A 22,313-nucleotide genomic window follows, 5' to 3' on the forward strand; every position below is an offset into this window, starting at 1 on the left:
TACTAGGTATTTTAGTGTTCCGTGTTATATATTCAGTACATGGGAATAAGTCTGTAACATAAATTTATTATAAATGGAATTGCTCATACAAAGGGCATTTGCATTTTTATATTTTTTAAGCATTTGCAAATTATGCTTCTCAAAATTTATACCAATTTATATTCCTACCAGCAGCATGATTATCTCTTTCCTCACACCTTACTAACATATTCAAAGAGAAATTATTTCTCATGCCAATGTGATCTGATAGCAGTTTTAATGCACATCAGTCTTCTTATGTTATTAAATGCAGCTTAACATTTTTTCATACTTGTAGAGTCAGTTATACTTTTTTCCTGTCAGTTGTCTGTATTCTTTGCCCTTCATTCCACTAAGTTTATTGGCTCTTTTACCTTAATAATATACTGGAAATCTTTATATATAGTGGAAGTCAGCTCCTGATATTTGATATGAATCCCACCTTTTTTCTCAGTATATATGTGTGTGTATGTGTATTTTATTTTTTCCTTTCTACAGTTCCCTGAGATAACCCCATGCAGTTGAGATGTTCTGATCCATTCCATTCCATTCTAGTGCCACACAGTAGCAGGATTAGTTCCCTAATCCTGATCAAGGATAGAAACTGGGCCCTTGACAGTGAAAGCTCGGATTAAGACTATACATGGAGAAATATTCAGTATTAATATAAACCATAAACTCATTAAAAAGCCTAATACATTAACCATATGGAAATGGAATTTATATCAGGAATGCAGTCATTGTTTAATATTAGGAAATTTGTTAATATAATTAGCCATGTTAATAATGAAAAGGAAAAGCTTCATTTCATTTCCTCCATTTATGTTGAGGTATAATTTGATGAAGTTCAGCATTTATCTTCGATTAAAGTTTTGAATATAAGTTATTCATTTCATGTATGTCATTTATATAAATGTAAATACATATTTTATGTGTATATGTGTGTGTGTGTTTTAAGTCTAAAGCAACCATCACATGAAACACTAATACCAAGGCGAGGGGTTAATTGTCTTTGCACTTTACCTTTATTCTGGGGATATTCGTTTAACTACTCAAAAGAAAAGCAGGAGGTAAAATTCAGAAAGAAAAAGGCAAAATTATCATTATTTGCTGCTGATACCATTATTTAGAAGACCTGAGATAATGAGCTGAAAAATGTTCAAAACCAGAGAGATTTCATTAAGGTATTCTAGCACAAAAGCTGGAAATAGAACTGCCTTATGATCCAGCAATCCCGCTGCTGGGCATACACACTGAGGAAACCAGAAAAGAAAGAGACACGTGTACCCCAATGTTCATCGCAGCACTGTTTGTAATAGCCAGGACATGGAAGCAACCTAGATGCCCATCAGCAGATGAATGGATAAGAAAGCTGTGGTACATATACACAATGGAGTATTACTCAGCCATTAAAAAGAATATATTTGAATCAGTTCTAATGAGGTGGATGAAACTGGAGCCTATTATACAGAGTGAAGTAAGCCAGAAAGAAAAACACCAATACAGTGTACTAACGCATATATATGGAATTTAGAAAGATGGTAACAATAACCCTGTATACGAGACAGCAAAAGAGACACTGATGTATAGAACAGTCTTTTGGACTCTGTGGGAGAGGGAGAGGGTGGGATGATTTGGGAGAATGGCATTGAAATATGTATAATATCATATATGAAACGAGTTGCCAGTCCAGGTTCGATGCTCGATACTGGATGCTTGGGACTGGTGCACTGGGAAGACCCAGAGGGAGGGTATGGGGAGGGAGGAGGGAGGAGGGTTCAGGATGGGGAACACATGTATGCCTGTGGTGGATTCATTTCAATGTATGGCAGAACCAATACAATATTGTAAAGTTTAAAAATAAAATAAAATTAAAAAAAAAAAAGAAAAACAAAGTTGTATACAGATAATAAACAGTTTTAAAATATAATACCAAATAGATGCAATACTGGATATTGTTAGGGAGTCCTTAATCATGGTTCTTGCAGATTATAAATGCCAAAAATTTGCCTACATAAAACAAACACATTAACACATTAATACATTTGCCTTTTGGGGACTAGGAAAACCTAAGTGGTCAGAATACATTTCTTTTCTGATTAGGACTTACCACGTGAAAATATAAGTGTTTGAAGTGGAAGCCTGTCCTTTTCTTGCTTTTGAATGTAGACACTATTTGAAAGAAAAGTTTATCTGTATGCAATGCTTGACTGGGGAGATTGTGTTCTATTTCCTGTTTACTGTGTGTGTATGCTCAGTCACTCAGTGGTGTTGTGACTCTTTCAATCCATGGACTCTACCCTGCCAGGCTCCTCTGTCCCTGGAATTTTCTAGGCAAGAGTACTGGAGTCAGTTGCTATTTCCTTCTCTAGGAGATCTTCCCAACACAGGGATCGAACCGAAATCTCTTGTGTCTCCTGAATTGGCAGGCAGATACTTTACCACTGTGCCACCTGGGAAGCCCTTCATGTTTACTAGAGAAAGTCATTTCAAGACTGTTATCATGCCTCTTAAGGCATTTTCTTTCAGATTCCATTTCATAAGTTTCAAGTTATTCCTTTACTTCTTTACCTTGGAAGCACTGTTTCCATAGACTCTGTTTCAGATCAAGGCATTTCCTGGAATTTTAAGTTAGTTTGTAGAACGTTAATTTTTTTTTTCCTGTAATGTTCTGAATCTATGAAGTTGTCATTTTCACACTATAATTCTGCAGAAACCAAATTATGGTGAGTTATTCAGTTCTAAACCCTTATTTTATATTTGAAATGTCATGACTATATTAAAATAAAGTTAAATGAAGCTTGAGGTAAAACAGAACTTTGCCTTTGTAAAGCATATTAAATACATAAAGGATGGCAAACAGTTATAATACTTATGTGAAGTGATTTTGAGACAAGAGTCTAGGTATAGGTAACTACTTAGCTGGCTTGCTTTGAAAGGTACAGAGAAAGTATTACTGAATCAGAGCATCTCATTTTCAAGATTCCTTACATCATTCACACCACTGGGTTATATTTAGAGGAAGCTATAAATTCAAATATGATTTGAAGAAGACAGCACATTGAATTTTCAACCAGGAGCGCATTAGAGCTAGAAAGACTTCATGATCAAGTGGTCCCCCTCTGTCATCTTATAGATACCTGGTGAGGTTAAATGGCTTGCCGTCTGTGTGACTTCCTCTTACATTATTTTTCACTTTTCCTGGCAGTAAGAAAGACTTGCTGCTGCTGCTGCGAAGTCACGTCAGTCGTGTCCGACTCTGTGCGACCCCATAGACGGCAGCCCACCAGGCTCCTCTGTCCCTGGGATTCTCCAGGCAAGAACGCTGGAGTGGGTTGCCATTTCCTTCTCCAGTGTATGAAAGTGGAAAGTGAAAGTGAAGTGTCGCTCAGTCGTGTCCGATTCCTAGCCACCCCATGGACTGCAGCCTTCCAGGCTCCTCCATCCATGGGATTTTCCAGGCAAGAGTACTGGAGTGGGGTGCCGTTGCCTTCTCCGAAGAAAGACTTAGGCAAGGGTAACTTTAATAAATGTTCTTTTATAAAGAAAAAAAGGCACAAGATAGTCCAACCATGCATCCTGTTAGCAGCAGTCACCTCCCTGATGTCATGGTTGAAGGTTAAGAATATCTTTATAGTAATTTATCAAATTTTATGAACTTTCTTTCTAGCTCGTATTTTGTGCCCATTCCACTTCTCAGAAGAAATAGTTGTCTAAATTTTTTTTTTAATTTTTTTACTTTACAATATTGTATTGGTTTTGCCATATATCAGTTGTCTAAATTTTTATGACAGGAAAAATGCTGAGTGATTAGTACACATTAAAGGTATATGTATGGTCATTCCTTCACATTGGAGAAGGAAATGGCAACCCACTTCAGTGTTCTTGCCTGGAGAATCCCGGGGACGGGGGAGCCTCGAGGGCTGCCCTCTGTGGGGTCGCACAGAGTCAGACATGACTGAAGCGACTTAGCAGCAGCAGCAGCATGGTCATTCTACACCCACTCATGTACTCTTGCCTGGAAAATCCCATGAATGGAGGAGCCTGGTGGGCTGTAGTCCATGGGGGTGCTAAGAGTTGGACACGACTGAGCGACTTCACTTTCACTTTTCACTTTCATGCATTGGAGAAGGAAATGGCAACCCAGTCCAGTGTTCTTGCCTGGAAAATCCCAGGGACGGGGAGCGGGTGGGCTGTTGTCTATGGGGTCGCACAGAGTCGGACACGACTGAAGTGCCTTAGCAGCTTAGCAGCAGCATGGTCGTTTCTACAAAAGTGTTAATTAGTAGGTCATGTCAGCATCAGTAAATGTCTTCTGAGGAAATGCACTGTACTTTGTCCTCAGCAGCGTTGAACTCAATATTCTCAGCCGTGGCTACATAGAGATCAGGTCTGTTCCACTTGCAAATAGCTCAAATCTGAGAAAAATACTTAATATACGGGATGGCAGAGATAAGTTTGAAAAATAAGTAGCTAAAAACTAATAGGATAAATTCTGCACTTGTGCTTAGAATGTCTGCTTTGTATGAAAGCATTTGAGAAATCCTCACCTATTATCAGTAGTTCAGTTTACAAAGACTTCTGGTTTTGAATAACCCTAGGCTAAATGAAAGTCAAGTGTCTATCATAACTGATAAAAATAAAGTAATGTTAGGGCACACTAATCAGAATAACATCCAGTATATAGGATGGTTCTACTCTGCTCATTGATTAGACCACAGCTGGAGTATGGTTAAATTTTGAATTAATCCATTCATTCAAAAAATATTTATAGGGTACCTGTTATTGTGATGCTATATGCTAGGTATCAAGTGTGCATTAGAGCAGCAGTCCCCAACATTTTTGGCATCAGGAATCGGTTTCATGGAAGAGAGTTTTCCCACAGACCTGGGGGAAGGAGGAAGAGCAGAATGGTTTCAGGATGATTCAAATGCATTACATTTATTGTGCACTTTATTTCTATTATTATTATATCAACTCCATCTCAGATCATCAGGCATTAGATCCTGGAGGTTGGGGAACCCTGCATTAGAGAATGAAACCCAAGTTATCCCAGCCTTCATTGAATTTTCTAGTCAAACACTAACCAGATAATTTTAGTTGTATTGAGCATCATAAAAGGGAAGTAAAGGAAATGAACTAAGCAAGTCAGAAAGGACTGAAGAGGCATCCTGTGAGTAAGTGATACTCATCTACATTCCAGGAAGAGGAATTTTCTATGGTAAGGCCCAGAGCAAGAGAGACGGCTATGCTTTTGAGGAACTAAAAGCAGTTCAGTTCAGCTGAATATTCTTGAGCTAATTGATCCTCTTGAGAGGATCTCAAGACAAGATGGAATTAGGCAAGGGGTCATCATTATACAGTCTTGTTCTTCATCATAATAGCAGTAAGAAGGCATTGGAGGGTGTTTTGTGTTGTTTTTTAGTTATTGTGGGTTTTTTTTTAAATTACAGTAAAATATGCTTGAGGAAATCTCTCACTTTCACCCTTTTAAAGTTTACAGTTCAGTGATAATAAGTACATTCACACTTACTAATGTTGCTGTGCAGCTATCACCACCATCCATCTGTACAACTTTAATGGGCACTGAAACTCTGTGCTCATTAAGGAGTAATTTCCCATCCCTACCCCGCACCCCAGGCACTGCATTAGGGACTTTAAAGCATGAAAGGACATGCATGATTATGTTCACAAGTTTTATTTGTTATTTTTTATTTTTTAAGACAGTTTTTTTAAGACAGTTTTCGTATGATTCAGAATTCTAAACCTACAGAAGCGTGTATACTTGGAAAAAGTCTCCCTTTCACTGCAGTTTCCTTCACTTTAGGCAACTGTGTACAGGTTTTTAGTCTTTCCACAGAAATTGTATGCTTTTTCAAACAAATTTTTATTTTTCACTGGTTGTTACAGACATACACATTGTTTTGTACTCATTTGTCCTTTCTTTGTATATGTAGATACCTTTAGCTTTTTTTTTTTTTTTTTTTTTTAGTGGCTTTATTATTGAGAATATCCATGGTTTCTGGTTGGCAAGAAGTTGAGGAAGTTTGTATACTTTTATTTTTTCTAGGAAAGTGGAGTGACAGTTATATGTTCAGAGAAATGGTAAAATTGGGGATTAAAAATTTGATGAATGTTGACATGGTGTGAGATTTTGGTGAATGGGGGAATGAGATAATGAGATTAGCATGGTAGAATCAGTGTGGCACTGGGGAACCATTTGAGCTCAGCAATTCTAGATTTGTAATGGAACCAGTCTTCTGTAAGGTATGGCTTCCCAGCATTGTGGGTAGAGACTTGGAAAAGTCTTGGAGCCATCCAAGGTAGTTTTTATACTAGCTTGCAATGCATGGACTGTCGGCGAAAGGAAATTATGCTATATTGTTAAAAACAAAAGTAATGTATAGACTCAGAAATGAAAGCAAGGTGAGGAAGTATATTGTGGACATGGTTAAAGTTGACTGAGAGGCACTGGTGAGATAGGCTACATTGGGTGTGAGTGAACAAGTGGGCTAGAAGGACGGGAGTACTGGAGAGTGGAAGGTCTGAATTTCCCAGGTAGGGCTATTTTTCAGGATTGGTTATAGCCACAGGAGTGGAATGATTGGAGTGGATTTTAGAAGGTCACCAGAGACAAGGAATACAAGGAAATAAAAGAAAACTAAAAGTCATATTTTAAGAAGCATGTTAACAAATGAAAACATATCTGGAAAAATGTTACCAGAATACTGAGGGGATTTCATATTCATCTCTACAAGTGCCTAATATTGATTGCCTGGTATATTTAAGGCATTATTTCAGAGCTGCTGGCAATACAAAGATGAGTAAGACATAGTGCTTGAACTTACGAAGCTTATAGAAATTTGAAAAAGAAAGACCTAGAGGGAACAAGTCTTTAAATATTTAAAGATCTGTCATGTTTTAAAGGAATTAGACTTTTGCTTTGTGGCCTCAGAGAGTAAACTATTATCAAGGAATGAAACTTAATGGGGAGGTAGGTGTTGGCTTAATACAAGAACTTGTAAAATAGGCATATGTATATTTACTTCTGCTTCATTGACTACGCTAAAGCCTTTCATTGTGTGGATCACAACAAGCTGTGGAAAATTTTTAAAGAAATGGGAACACCTGACTACCTTACCTGTCTCCTGAGAAACCTGTATGCAGGTCAAGAAACAACAGTTAAAACTGGACATGGAACAATGAACTAGTTCCAGATTGGGAAAGGAGTATGTCAAGGCTGTATATTGTCACCCTACTTATTTAACTTCTATTCAGACTATATCATGCAAAATGCCAGGCTGGGTGAATCACAAGCTGGAATCAAGATTGCCAGGAGAAATATCAACAACCTCAGAGATGCAGACGATACCACTCTAATGGCAGAAAGCCAAGAGGAACTAACGAGCCTCTTGATGAGGGTGAAAGAGGAGTGTGAAAAAGCTGGCTTAAAATTCAACATTCAGAAAACTAAGATCATGGTATGTGATTCCATAACTACGTGACAAATAGATGGGGAAAAAGTGGACACAGTGGAAGATTTTATTTTCTTGGACTCCAAAATCACTGTGGATAGTGACTGCTGCTACAAAATTAAAAGAAGTTTGATCCTTCAAAGGAAAGTTATGACAGAGCTAGACAGTGTATTAAACAGCAGAGACATCACTGCCGAAGATGGTCCTCATAGTCAAAGTTATGGTTTTTTCCAGTAATAATGTACAGATGCAAGAGCTGGACCATAAAGAAGGCTGATATCAAAGAATTGACGCTTTTGAACTGTGATGTTGGAGAAGACTCTTGAGAGTCCCTTGGACCGCAAGTAGATCCAACCAGTCCATCCTAAAGGAAATCAGTCCTGAATATTCATTGGAAGGATGGATTGATGGTAAAGCTGAACCTTCAATACTCTGGCCAACTAATGCAAAGAGCCAACTCATTGGAAAAGACCCTGATGCTGGGAAAGATTGAGGGCAGGAGGAGAGGAGGGCAACAGAGTATGAGATGGTTGGATGCATCACCAACTCAATGAACGTGAGTTTGGGCAAACTCCAGGAGATACTGAAGGGCAGGGCAGCCTGGCATGCTGCCCTTCATGGGTTTTCAAAGAGTCGGACATAACTAAGCTACTGAATAACACCAACAAATGGTTTTCCCAGTAGTCATGTATGGATGTAAGAATTGGGCCATAAAGAAGGCTGAATGCCAAAGAATTGATGCTTTCGAATTGTGGTGCTGGAGAAGACTCCTGAGAGTTCTTTGGACAGGAAGGGGATCAAACAGTCAATCCTAAAAGAAATCAACCCTGAATATTCATTGGAAGGACTGATTCTGAAGCTCCAATACTTTGACCACCTGATGCAAGTTCCAACTCATAGAAAAGACCCTTATGCTGGGAAGGATTGAGGGCAGTAGGAGAAGGGAGCAACAGAGTATGAGATGGTTGGATCGCAGCTCTGATTCAATGAATATGAGTTTGAGCACACTTCAGGAGATAGTGAAAGACAGGGAAGCCTGGCCTGCTGCAATCCATGAGGTCACAAAAAGTTGGACACAACTTAGCAACTGAACAGGGCTTCCCTGGTGGCTCAGACAGTAAAGAATCTGCCTGCAGTGCAGGAGACCTGGGTTCGATCCTTGGGTCGGGAAGCTCCCCTGGAGAAAGGAATGGCAACCCACTACAGTATCCTTGCATGAAGAATTCCATGGACAGAGATAATCCTGTCAGGCTACAGTCCATGGGATCACAAAGAGTCAGAAACTACTGAGCAACTAACACTTTTAACCCTAGAGACTATGCAACAACAATATATGTGTATATGACAATAAAATATATAACACTATACAATAAAAATGGAATGGAGAAATAGCATAATCCCAACTATACTAACAGGTAAATTGTTTTCTTTTTTCCTGTAATTCTACCCCTATCTGTATATCTAATAATTTTTATATAGTTTTAAATTAATGAGGTGGATGAAACTGGAGCCTATTATATAGAGTGAAGTCAGGCAGAAAGAAAAACACCAATACAGTATACTAACGCATATATATGGAATTTAGAAAGATGGTAATGATAACCCTGTATGCGAGACAGCAAAAGAGACACAGATGTATAGAATAGTCTTTTGGACTCTGTGGGAGAGGGTGAGGGTGGGATGATTTGGGAGAATGGCATTGAAATATGTATAATATCATATATGAAACGAGTTGCCAGTCCAGGTTCGATGCACGATACTGGATGCTTGGGACTGGTGCACTGGGATGACCCAGAGGGATGGTATGGGGAGGGAGGAGGGAGGAGGGTTCAGGATGGGGAACACATGTATGCCTGTGACGGATTCATTTCGATGTATGGCAGAACCAATACAATATTGTAAAGTAATTAACCTCCAATTAAATAAATTTATATATAAAAAAATTTTAACATAGCCTACATTTGATGCTATCATCTGCTACTTCACTTAGTGTAACACTTATCCCATTGTCTTTATCAGTTGTTTTATTTTCTTTATTTTTACTGCTGTAAAGATGAAAGAAAGAGTTAGTCATTCAATTGTGCTGACTCTTTGCAACCTCATGGACCATAGGCCGCCAGGCTCCTCTGTCCGTGGGGTTCTCCAGGCAAGAATACTGGAGTGGGTAGCCATTCCCTTGTCCAGGGGATCTTCCTAACCCACGGATTGAACCTGGGTCTCCTGCATTGCAGGCAGATTCTTTAAAGATAAAGATAGTTGATTACTTTGGGGAAAATGGTTTATAATTATTTTAACAATACAAAGAGAAAAGTGTTTTTAAATAAGAACAAATCAACTGAACTCTCACTGTCCAGAGATAATCAGTACTTAATGTATCAATATTTTTAAACTTTCCCTCTAGATAGCCTTTCTATTAGATACATGGGGGTAGGGAGACAGGTGGATAGATAGGCAATTTTATATAGATAGGGTCGTATTATGCATACTTTTCTGTAATATGCTTTTTCATTGAGTACAATTTTACATTGTCATCCTTTATCAATAACTAAAATACATCATTTTTATTGGCTACATGGTATTACATTTTATATATAAGATACTCTGCCAGAGTTCTCTGGTGGCACAGTTGATAATAATCTGCTTGCCAACATGGGAGACATGGCTTCAGTCTCTCGTCCAGGAAAATTTCACAGGCTGCAAAGCAGCTAAGCCAGTGCACCACAGCTACTGAACCTGTGTGCTAGAGCCCAGAAGCCACAACTACAGAGCCTGGTTCTGCAACTACTGAAGCTTGAGTGCTCTGGGGCCCATGGCCGCAACTACTGAGCTTGTGTGCACAAGTACTGAAGCCTGCTTACCCTAAAGCCTGCATGCCTTACAGCCCAAATGCCACAGCTACTGAGCTCGCATGCCTAGAGCCTGCACACAAGAGAAGCCACTGCAGTGAGAAGCCTATGCACTGCAACAAAGGGAAGCTCCTGCCCTCACAACTGGGGAATGTCTGTGCACAGCAACGAAGATCCAATGCAGCTAAAAATAAATAAACAAAATAATTTTTTAAAAAAGATACTATGCCATGTATTTTAGATGTATTATCTTTAATTCTTTCAACAATTCTACAAGGTTGATGATAATATGTCCATTTTACAGAGGAGTAAACTGAGAATTAGAAAGGTTAAGGAACTTGTCCAAATCACAAAACTAAAAAGTGAAAGAGAAGTTGAAACACTTTTTGTCACCACTTTTCTTCTGTCCTCTTTCCTATATTTGAATTTTTTTGGTAATTCAGTATCCGTGTTTATATGGTTGACTAAATAGAATAAATAGACTAAATTAATGTTGTTCTCTAGTAAATCCAATAGTTGAGTGTTCCTTTCTTGGTCAACTTTTTATCTTTAATTATTCTCTTTTATTCTATCTTTTGGTTTTTATATTGCCATCAGTGGTTTGGTTTTTTTTTTTTTTTTTTACTCAAAGACTCTAACAGATCTGTCAACTTCCAAAAGGTCATACAAGCACATAAAATAATCTTTTCCTTTTTTCCTTCTTATTTCCTGGAGACCTCCTTCCCATAGCCTTCTGTTCTGCTCCATCTGGATTGGTTTTTCTTTAGGCATGGTGCAAAGCTGTCTTTTGAGTTTTCTTTTGCATTTCTGTATTCGAATACTTTTCTTTTTTAGTTTATTTTCTGGTCTTTTTAATGTTTTATTATGGAAAAAATTCAGTATACACAAAAGTAGAGAGAACAAAATAATGAGTCCCCCGTGTACTTTTCACATACCCAATGAGCATCAGCCTTTGTCAACTTATGGCCAGCCTTGGTTAAGCTATACTCTCACTTACCTCTGTGAAAGTGTGTTAGTCACTCAGTCATTTCCAACTTTGTAACCCCATGGACTGTAGCCCACCAGGTTCCTCTGTCCATGGAATTCTCCAGGCAAGAATATTGCAGGGGGTAGCCATTCCCTTCTCCAGGGGATCTTCCTGACCCTCTTACCTCTACCACCCCATGTTATTTTGAAGCAAAGCCTAGATATCAGATTTTATCCATAAAATATTTTAATAAATATATCTAGAGAGTAAGGACTCTTTTTAAGAAAAAAAGTATTATAGTATTATGCATAAAAAGATTAAAATTAATAATAATCCCTTAATAATATTAAAACCCTCATCAGTATTTCAATACTCAGTTATTTTGTGAATGTCAGAATTTTACAGTTTCATAAGTTTTTCCCCCATTGTTTGTTTGAGTCAGTACTCAAATAAGGCTCACATGTTACAAATCATAGATCCCACTCTTGATGTCCTAAGTCTCTGTTAGTGTTCAGATTTCTCCTCAATTTCTGAGTTTGATTACTTTTAATTTATTGAAAAAACTATATTGTTACTGTAATCTGGGTTTTGCTGTTTGCATCTCCATGGTGTTGTTTAACATGTTCCTCTGTCCTCTGTATTTGATGCAGAGACTTTAATTTTTTTTAGCAGTTCTGCTTTGCTAAGGATGTTGTATTTTTCCATTAGAAGGCCTATGATATCTAAGGCCTTCCTTTTTGTAATCTTAGTAGCTGTGAATGTTCAGTACACTGTTTATTAAATCACTGCTGCTGTTGCTGCTAAGTTGCTTCAGTCATGTCCGATTCTGTGCGACCCCATAGATGGCAGCCCACCAGGCTTCCCTATCCCTGGGATTCTCCAGGCAAGAACACTGGAGTCGGTTGCCATTTCCTTCTCCAATGCATGAAAGTGAAAAGTGAAAGTGAAGTTGCTCAGTCGTGTCCGACTCTTCGCAACCCCATGGACTGCAGCCTACCAGGCTCCTCCAGCCATGGGATTTTCTAGGCAAAAGTACTGGAGTGGGGTGCCATTGCCTTCTCCGTATTAAATCACTAGACATTGCAAATGGTAATATTTGGATACTCTTTCTTCATTTGTTAGCTAACATACCTCTGTAAAGGATCCTCACCTCATCCACTATTTAGACATTCAGTGGTTCTGTTTGTTTAAAACGGAGAATAGGGCTTCCCTGGCTGCTCAGTGGTAAAGAATCTGCCTGCCAGTGCAGGAGACATGGGTTCAATTCCTGATCCAGGAAGATCCCACGTGTCACAGAGCCCACAGCTATTGAGTCTGTGCTCTAGAGCCCGGATACTGCAACAACTGAAGCCTGCACCCTAGAGTCTATGCTCCGCAGCAAGAGAAGCCACTGCAGTGAGAAGCCTGAGGACCGCAACTACAGGGTAGCCCTCATTTGCTGCAAATAGAGAAAAGCTATGCAGCAACGAAGACCTAACACAGCCAAAAATAAATACATAAAAATTTTTAAAATAGATTAAAAAATGTAAAAGGGAGGGTAAAATGATTAGTTTCTCCTCTTTGTGAGTTTTCAAAATAATAAGTTGTTTTGCTAGCATTCTCTAGTAGTGTTCAATGAAGGCTTTATAAAATTTTTATCTATTTATGGCTGCAGTGAGGCTTTGTTGCCCTCAGGCTTTTACTAGTTGCAGTGAGCAGGGTCTGCTTTCCAGCTGTGTGCGGGCTTCTCATTGCGGTGTCTTATTGCACAGTATGGGCTGTGGGTGCTCGGTCTTTCAATACTTGTGCCTCACGGGCTGTAGAGTGCAGTCTCAGTAGCTGTAGCACTTGGGTTTAGATGCTCTCAGCATGTACGATCCTCCTGGACCAGAGATTGAGCCAATGTTCCTATTTTTAGCTATCATGTCACACTTATTCCCACCTTCTAAAGTACCTGATCTTTTTCATTGCTGACACACTCTAAAATTTTGTGCACACCACTCTTTAGGTCCCTGATATTCAGCTTTCTCTGTTTGTTAGCGTCTTCACATTTTTTTTCCTGCTTGTAAAAATATGTTAACATTGTTTGCTGTTGTATGATTTTCATTCCATTTTTCCTGGTAGGCTCATGTATTTTTATTTCTTTGTACTCATTTTGATTGAGGGTGAATGCTTGTTTGTTCAGTGCACCATGTTTTAACCAAGACATCTCCTCTATTTACTTTCCGTTTTCCAAAAATTGGATGAAATACTCAACTTCTATTTCTTTCCCCCTCTCTCTCTTTTCTCTCATTGTCTTTGTTCTTCTTGTTATGTAATAACTTTTAAATTCCTTTCCTTTCATGATATAATAATAGAAACAAGTGATAAATATGATTAGTTTGTTATGTTTAACCACATCTCTTTCCAAACTCTGGTTGTTGCTTTAGCTTTTGCTTGCTAAAGAATTGCTCTCCTCAATAACTGTGTGGTGTATTCATTAGTCAGTTCATCCATTTGTTCATTAATTCATAAGCTACTTATTATATGTTAGCCACCATGCTAGGTGCTAGGAATACAAAGATAGATAAGACATGGTCCTTGCCATTAAGAAGCTTACACTCAGGGTATTCATGATTCTAAACTCAGGATTGCATGCTGCTGTTAAATTACGTTATAACCTTGAGTTATTTCTTGAAATAACATATTTTCATTTATCCAGGTAGTTTTTTTTACTTGCTCCCAAATTTATCTAAATAGCCAGCAAAATAGTTCTTGGATTCATATATTTGTTTATCTCTGTAATTGCAGAAGTACTTTGGGTGAGTAGTTTGCCTCAGCTTATTCAGCTGCTTTTTGTCCTGATTACGGTTACTTTGATACTTCACATACATGTGGAGATTGGCTCTGCTTAAGAAACATAAAACATTACTTCCATTTATGTGAATTTCTTCCACACATTTGAGCTCCTTTTCACCGAATTGATTCCGAGCGCTTCAGAATCTCCTGTTTTGCAGAGCTCAAGGAACTTTACTAACAGGAAATGAGTGCACTCTTGAGAAGCCATCTGTCCCATGCACATGGCTTGGCTGCATCTGAAACCCTATACTCCCTTAACTGATACAGCAGCCTTTTATATTTTTTCCTTCAATTTCAAGTTTAGAGCACTCGAGTGTCCAGTTATACTGGTAAACATATAAGGTGTTCTGAGCCACCTATTTTGTTTCAGAACACTGGACTTTGCAAAATCCTTCATCTTAAAGTCAGTTCACTAAATGTTAAACATTTCCAAAGCCAATTGTGTGACTGCAGTGAAGAGATAAATTTTTCATGTTTTCTAACAGCATTTTCCATACCTTTATGCCATCAACTTAGGGTGAAAAAAATAACACAATTTGATGGTTCCTCTTTTCTGCAGCTTGATTACATTGTAATGTGCATTTTGTTCTTTTCATGGTGACACTTTTCCTAAGTTTCAGAGCATCCTAATATTTCAGGATTTGAGGAACAAGTTTATGTTCTGTTTACCTAGACTGTTGCTCTTTATCAATTCTACTTATAATCTCTCTTAGTCTTTTCACTCTGAATAGTTCCCATTATTTAGTCTATCTTCCTATAATAGAGCTTTCCTACTTCACTTTTTCCCTCTGGTTTATTTACATTAAATTATTCCCATTTCTAAACATTTTCTTATAAATTAGATAAATATAAACTATAAGACATTAAGGAAAAAACTGAAAGATTTAAATAAATGAAGTGAAACACTGTGTTCATGGACTAGAACACTCAATATTTTTTACATAACCATTTTCCTCAAATCGTTATATAGATTCAATGCAATAATTGAATAATTCTCACTGGAAATTTTAGTATACCATACTTTCTGCCTCCAGCTAGGACTGTAATGGCAGCCCAGCTGCCCACTTTTATCTCCTTTTATCTCTCTTATTTTGTTTTCTCCCTTTGTGTCTCTGTCACTCCCTTTTATAGCCTTTGTTGTTGTTCAGTCAAGAAGTCATGTCCCACTCTTTGCTACCCCAGCGACTGCAGGATACCAGGCTTCCCTGTCCTTCACTGTCTCCTGGAGTTTGCTCAAACTCATGTTCACAGAGTTGGTGATGCCATCCAATCATCTCGTCCTCTGTCACCCATTCTCCTCCAGCCTTCGATCTTTCCCAGCACCAGCGTCTTTTCCAATGAATTGGCTCTTTGCATCATGTGGCCAAATTATTGGAGCTTCCACATCAGTCCTTCCAATGAGCATTCAGGGTTGATTTCCTTTAGGATTGACTTGTTTTATCTCTTTGTAGTCCAAGCAGCTCTTCTCCAGCACCACAGTTTGAAAGCATCAGTTCTTCAATGCTCAGCCTTCATTATGATCCAACTCTCATATTCATACTTGACTACTGAAAAAATCATAGCTGTGACTCTATGGACCTTTGTTGGTAAAGTAATGTCTCTGACTTTTAATACACTATCTAGGTTTGTCATAGCTTTTCTTCCAAAGAGCAAGCGTCTTTTCATTGCTGCAGTCACTGTCTGCAGTGATTTTAAAGACCAAGAAAATTCAGTCTGCCACTGTTTCCACTTTTCCCCCATCTATTTGCCATGAAGTGATGGGGATGGATGCCATGATCTTCGTTTTCTGAATGTTGAGTTTTAAGCCAGCTTTTTCACTCTGCTCTTTCACCTTCATCAAGAGGCTTTTTAGTTCCTCTTTGCTTTCTGCTTTTCAGATCAGTTCAGTTCAGTCACTCAGTCGTGTCCGACTCTTTGCGACCCCATGAATCGCAGCACGCCAGGCCTCCCTGTCCATCACCAACTCCCGGAGTTCACTCAGACTCACGTCCATCGAGTCAGTGATGCCATCCAGCCATCTCAACCTCTGTCATTCCCTTCTCCTCCTGCCCCCAATCCCTCCCAGCATCAGAGTCTTTTCCAGTAAGTCAACTCTTCACATGAGGGGGCCAAAGTACTGGAGTTTCAGCTTTAGCATCATTCCTTCCAAAGAAATCCCAGGGCTGATCTCCTTCAGAATGGACTGGTTGGATCTCCTTGCAGTCCAAGGGACTCTCAAGAGTCTTCTCCAAACCACAGTTCAAAAGCATCAATTCTTTGGCGCTCAGCCTTCTTCACAGTCCAACTCTCACATCCATACATGACCGCAGGAAAAACCATAGCCTTGACTAGATGAACCTTTGTTGACAAAGTAATGTCTCTGCTTTTGAATATGCTATCTAGGTTACACATAACTTTCCTTCCAAGGAGTAAGCGTCTTTTAATTTCATGGCTGCAGTCACCATTGGCAATAATTTTGGAGCCCCATAAAATAAAGTCTGACACTGTTTCCACTGTTTCCCCATCTATTTCCCAGGAAGTGATGGGACCAGATGCCATGATCTTCGTTTTCTGAATGTTGAGCTTTAAGCCAACTTTTTCACTCTCCACTTTCACTTTCATCAAGAGGCTTTTTAGTTCCTCTTCACTTTCTGCCATAAGGGTGGTGTCATCTGCATATCTGAGGTTATTGATATTTCTCCCAGCAATCTTGATTTCAGCTTGTGTTTCTTCCAGTCCAGCGTTTCTCATGATGTACTCTGCATATAAGTTAAGTAAGCAGGGTGACAATATACAACCTTGATGTACTCCTTTTCCTATTTGGAACCAGTCTGTTGTTCCATGTCCAGTTCTAACTGTTGCTTCCTGACCTGCATACAGATTTCTCAAGAGGAAGGTCAGGTGGTCTGGTATTCCCATCTCTTTCAGAATTTCCCACAGTTTATTGTGATCCACACAGTCAAAGGCTTTGGCATAGTCAATAAAGCAGAAATACATGTTTTTCTGGAACTCTCTTGCTTTTTCTATGATCCAACAGATGTTGGCAATTTGATCTGTGGTTCCTCTGCCTTTTCTAAAACCAGCTTGAACATCAGGAAGTTCATGGTTCACATATTGCTGAAGCCTGGCTTTGAGAATTTTGAGCATTACTTTACTAACATGTGAGATGAGTGCAATTGTGCGGTAGTTTGAGCATTCTTTGGCATTGCCTTTCTTTGGGATTGGAATGAAAACTGACCTTTTCCAGTCCTGTGGACACTGCTGAGTTTTCCAAATTTGCTGGCATATTGAGTGCAGCACTTTCACAGCATCATCTTTCAGGATTTGGAATAGCTCAACTGGAATTCCTTTACCTCCACTAGCTTTGTTCGTAGTGATGCTTTCTAAGGCCCACTTGACTTCACATTCCAGGATGTCTGGCTCTAGGTCAGTGATCACACCATCGTGCTTATCTGGGTCGTGAAGATCTTTTTTGCACAGTTCTTCTGTGTATTCTTGCCACCTCTTCTTGATATCTTATGCTTCTGTTAGGTCCACATCATTTCTGTCCTTTATTGAGCTCATCTTTGCATGAAATGTTCCCTTGGTATCTCTAATTTTCTTGAAGAGATCTCTAGTCTTTCCCCTTTTGTTGTTTTCCTCTATTTCTTTGCATTGATCACTGAAGAAGGCTTTCTTATCTCTTCTTGCTATTCTTTGGAAGTCTGCATTCAGATGCTTATATCTTTCCTTTTCTCCTTTGCTTTTCACTTCTCTTCTTTTCACAGCTATTTGTAAGGCCTCCCCAGACAGCCATTTTGCTTTTTTGCATTTCTTTTCCATGGGGATGGTCTTGATCCCTGTCTCCTGTACAATGTCATGAACCTCAGTCCATAGTTCATCAGGCACTCTATCTATTAGATCTAGGCCCTTAAATCTATTTCTCACTTCCACTGTATAATCATAAGGGATTTGATTTAGGTCATACCTGAATGGTCTAGTGGTTTTCCCTACTTTCTTTTATTTAAGTCTGAATTTGGCAATAAGGAGTTCATGATCTGAGCCACAGTCAGTTCCCGGTCTTGTTTTTGCTGAGTGTATAGAGCTTCTCCATCTTTGGCTGCAAAAAATATAATCAGTCTGATTTCGGTGATGTCCATGTGTAAAGTCTTCTCTTGTGTTGTTGGAAGAGGGTGTTTGCTATGACCAGTGCATTTTCTTGGCAAAACTCTATTAGTCTTTGCCCTGCTTCATTCCGTATTCCAAGGTCAAATTTGCCTGTTATTCCAGATATCTCTTGACTTCCTACTTTTGCATTCCAGTCCCCTATAATGAAAAGCACATCTTTTTTGGGTGTTAGTTCTAAAAGGTCTGGTAGGTCTTCATAGAACCGTTCAACTTCAGCTTCTTCAGTGTTACTGGTTGGGGCATAGACTTGGATTACTGTGATATTGAATGGTTTGCCCTGGAAACGAACAGAGATCATTCTGTCATTTTTGAAATTGTATCCAAGTACTGCATTTCGGACTCTTTTGTTGCTGTCTTTAGGATAGTGTTATCTGCATATCTGAGGTTATTGATATTTCTCCTGGCAGTCTTGATTCCAGCTTGTGAATCATCCAGCCCAGCATTTGGCATGATGTACTCTGCATGTAAGTTAAAATAGCAGGGTGACAATATACAGCCTTAATGTACTCCTTTCCCAATTTGGAACCAGTTTGTTGTTCCATGTCTAGTACTAACTGTTGCTTCTTGACCTGCATACAGGTTTCTCAGGAGGCAGGTTAGGTGCTCTGGTATTCCCACCTCTTGAAGAATTTTCCACACTTTGTTGGAGTCTACACAGTCAAAGGCTTTAACTTAGTCAGTGAAGCAGAAGTAGATATTTTTCTGGAATTCTCTTGCTTTTTCTATGATCCAGTGGATGCTGGGAATTTGATCTCTGGTTCCTCCACCTTTTCTAAATCCAGCTTGAACATCTGGAAGTTCTCAGTTCAGATGCTGTTGAAGCCTAACTTGAAGGATTTTGAGCATTACCTTGCGAGCATGTGAGATGAGTGCAATCGTGTGGTAGTTTGAACATTGTTTGGCATTGCCCTTCTTTGTGATTAGAATGAAAAATGAACTTTTCCAATTGTGGCCACTTCTGAGTTTTCCAATTTGCTGACATATTGAGTGCAGCACTTTAGCAGCAGCATCTTTTAGGATCTGAAATAGCTCAACTGGAATTCCATCACTCCACTAGCTTTGTTTGTAGTAATGATTCCTAAGGCCCACTTGACTTCACACTCCAGGATATCTGGCTCTAGGTGAGTGACCATACCATCGTGGTTATCTGGGTCATTAAGACCTTTTCTGTACAGTTCTTCTGTGTATTCTTGCTACCTCTTCTTAATTTCTTCTGCTTCTGTTAGGTCCTTCTGCTTCTGTTAGGTCTGTTTCTGTCCTTTATTGTGCGCATCTTTGCGTGAAATGTTCCATTGGTATCTGTAATTTTCTTGAAGAGATCTCTAGTCTTTCCCAATGCCAACTGGAGTTAGAAAAGGCAGAGATCAAATTGCTAACATGCTTTTGATTATAGAAAAAGGAAGAGAATTTAAAAAAAAATGTACTTCTTCTTCACGCTGCAGGTGCATATCTGGCAATAGGAAGTCTCCCTTGTACCAAGTCATAGTCTCCAAGGTACCAGATTTTCTGAATACACAGACACCAAGAGGCTGGCAGGTTCATCTAACTTGCTTATGATCTGGTGAAATGTGAGGAGAGGTGTTTCTATTTGTTGTCAATCTCCTGTTTAACAGAAGGATCACTACAGCATTTTCCACAAAGTGTATTAAAACAAAATCCATAAGGTTGCTAATTTAGAAGGAAATGGGGCTTCTGCAATTTCATTTTGCTTGGTTTTGTTTTATATACAATGATACAAAGTTAATTTAAGATGTAGAGTTAGGAGAAGTGGTTTGGATAAAAAATTTGAAAGGGTCCTTGTGGATATTCATTTCTGGCCATCAAGATGTGGATGCACATTTCTTAAAATTCTCACACATTATATATTTTCCACCTGCAAAAATACGAGAAGCAATACCACACTGATAGGGGAAGCAAACCTTCCCTCTTGCTGGCAGCCATGATGGGCCCTGAGGCTGTCTGCAGCAGAGTCAGCATGGTGACAAGACAATCTTGCAGTGACACTCACCCTTGAAGGAAAAGGGCACTTTGATTGTGCTGTATGCTAGGAATCAGGAATGAACAGTGAGAGAGGAATTGAAACAGTGAAAGAACTGCTTAAGTAAGAGCAATATGAAGTATTGGCTTTGGAAAATCTGGTTTTCATAAACCAGAATTGAAAGAAAATCTAAACCCAATATTGCTTACTTTGCTCCTTAAAATAACAGAGGTCTAGTGAGGTAATCTTCTGGCAATACACAGGTCAGGAGAGGAAAAGTAAGCAACTCAGGGGTGAGATATGACTCCTTTAGAGCAAAAAAAGGGACAGTCCTCCATTACCAAATACCACTTGTGTCAGGGCCTTTATAACATGCATTGTTCTCACCCCAGTCTTATCATTTTGATAAGGACCTTATTGTGTTTTTACCAACTTATTGCTTGAAATGATAATATAGCCTGTCTGTCTGCTGTTTCTAGACTGTGGTATATTTTCCTAGTGGTTTGGTTTTTAAAAAAAAATAGTGCTTAATTAAAAAAAAATATTCTCAAAGAATTAAAGGAAGATGTGGGGAAAGTGTAGAAAATGATGAGTGAACAAAATGGAAATATTAATAAAGAGAAAACTTTAAAAATTCTAAAAAGAAGAGCTTAAAAGTAAAATAACTGAAAAGAAAAATTCCCTAGAGGAATTCAAAAGCAGATTTGATCTGGCAGAACTTGTCTCCAATTTTTCCATCCCTTCTTTTTTTTTTTTTTGATGTTCTTTTTCAAGCCTTTATCAAGTGTAGTAGAAAAGCTTAAAGATATAAACATCTGAATGCAGAGTTCCAAAGAATAGCAAGAAGAGATAAGAAAGCCTTCTTCAGTGATCAATGCAAAGAAATAGAGGAAAACAATAGAATGGGAAAGACTAGGGATCTCTTCAAGAAAATCAGAGATACCAAAGGAACATTTCATGCAAAGATGAGCTCGATAAAGGACAGAAATGGTGTGGACCTAACAGAAGCAGAAGATATTAAGAAGAGGTGGCAAGAATACACAGAAGAACTGTACAAAAAAGATCTTCACGACCCAGATAATCATGATGGTGTGATCACAGACCTAGAGCCAGACATCCTGGAATGTGAAGTCAAGTGGGCCTTAGAAAGCATCACTACGAACAAAGCTAGTGGAGGTGATGGAATTCCAGTTGAGCTATTCCAAATCCTGAAAGATGATGCTGTGAAAGTGCTGCACTCAATATGCCAGCAAATTTGGAAAACTCAGCAGTGTCCACAGGACTGGAAAAGGTCAGTTTTCATTCCAATCCCAAAGAAAGGCAATGCCAAAGAATGCTCAAACTACCGCACAATTGCACTCATCTCACATGTTAGTAAAGTAATGCTCAAAATTCTCGAAGCCAGGCTTCAGCAATATGTGAACCGTGAACTTCCTAATGTTCAAACTGGTTTTAGAAAAGGCAGAGGAACCACAGATCAAATTGCCAACATCTGTTGGATCATCGAAAAAGCAAGAGAGTTCCAGAAAAACATGTATTTCTGCTTTATTGACTATGCCAAAGCCTTTGACTGTGTGGATCACAATAAACTGTGGGAAATTCTGAAAGAGATGGGAATACCAGACCACCTGACCTTCCTCTTGAGAAATCTGTATGCAGGTCAGGAAGCAACAGTTAGAACTGGACATGGAACAACAGACTGGTTCCAAATAGGAAAAGGAGTACATCAAGGTTGTATATTGTCACCCTGCTTATTTAACTTATATGCAGAGTACATCATGAGAAACGCTGGACTGGAAGAAACACAAGCTGAAATCAAGATTGCTGGGAGAAATATCAATAACCTCAGATATGCAGATGACACCACCCTTATGGCAGAAAGTGAAGAGGAACTAAAAAGCCTCTTGATGAAAGTGAAAGAGGAGAGTGAAAAAGTTGGCTTAAAGCTCAACATTCAGAAAACGAAGATCATAGCATCTGGTCCCATCACTTCCTGGGAAATAGATGGGGAAACAGTGGAAACAGTGTCAGACTTTATTTTTTTGGGCTCCAAAATCACTGCAGAT

At 38.9% G+C, this 22,313-nt stretch overlaps 1 protein-coding gene across 5 annotated transcripts in view; it reads left to right on the forward strand.

Moving 5' to 3' along the window:
- ZRANB3 (zinc finger RANBP2-type containing 3) overlaps positions 1-22,313 on the forward strand; it is a 305,162-nt gene that overhangs the window by 169,343 nt on the left and 113,506 nt on the right. The gene's annotated exons all lie outside the window — the stretch shown is intronic.

The sequence above is a fragment of the Bos indicus genome, chromosome 2, assembly GCF_029378745.1.
Source record: "Bos indicus isolate NIAB-ARS_2022 breed Sahiwal x Tharparkar chromosome 2, NIAB-ARS_B.indTharparkar_mat_pri_1.0, whole genome shotgun sequence".
Taxonomy (NCBI): Eukaryota; Metazoa; Chordata; class Mammalia; order Artiodactyla; family Bovidae; genus Bos; species Bos indicus.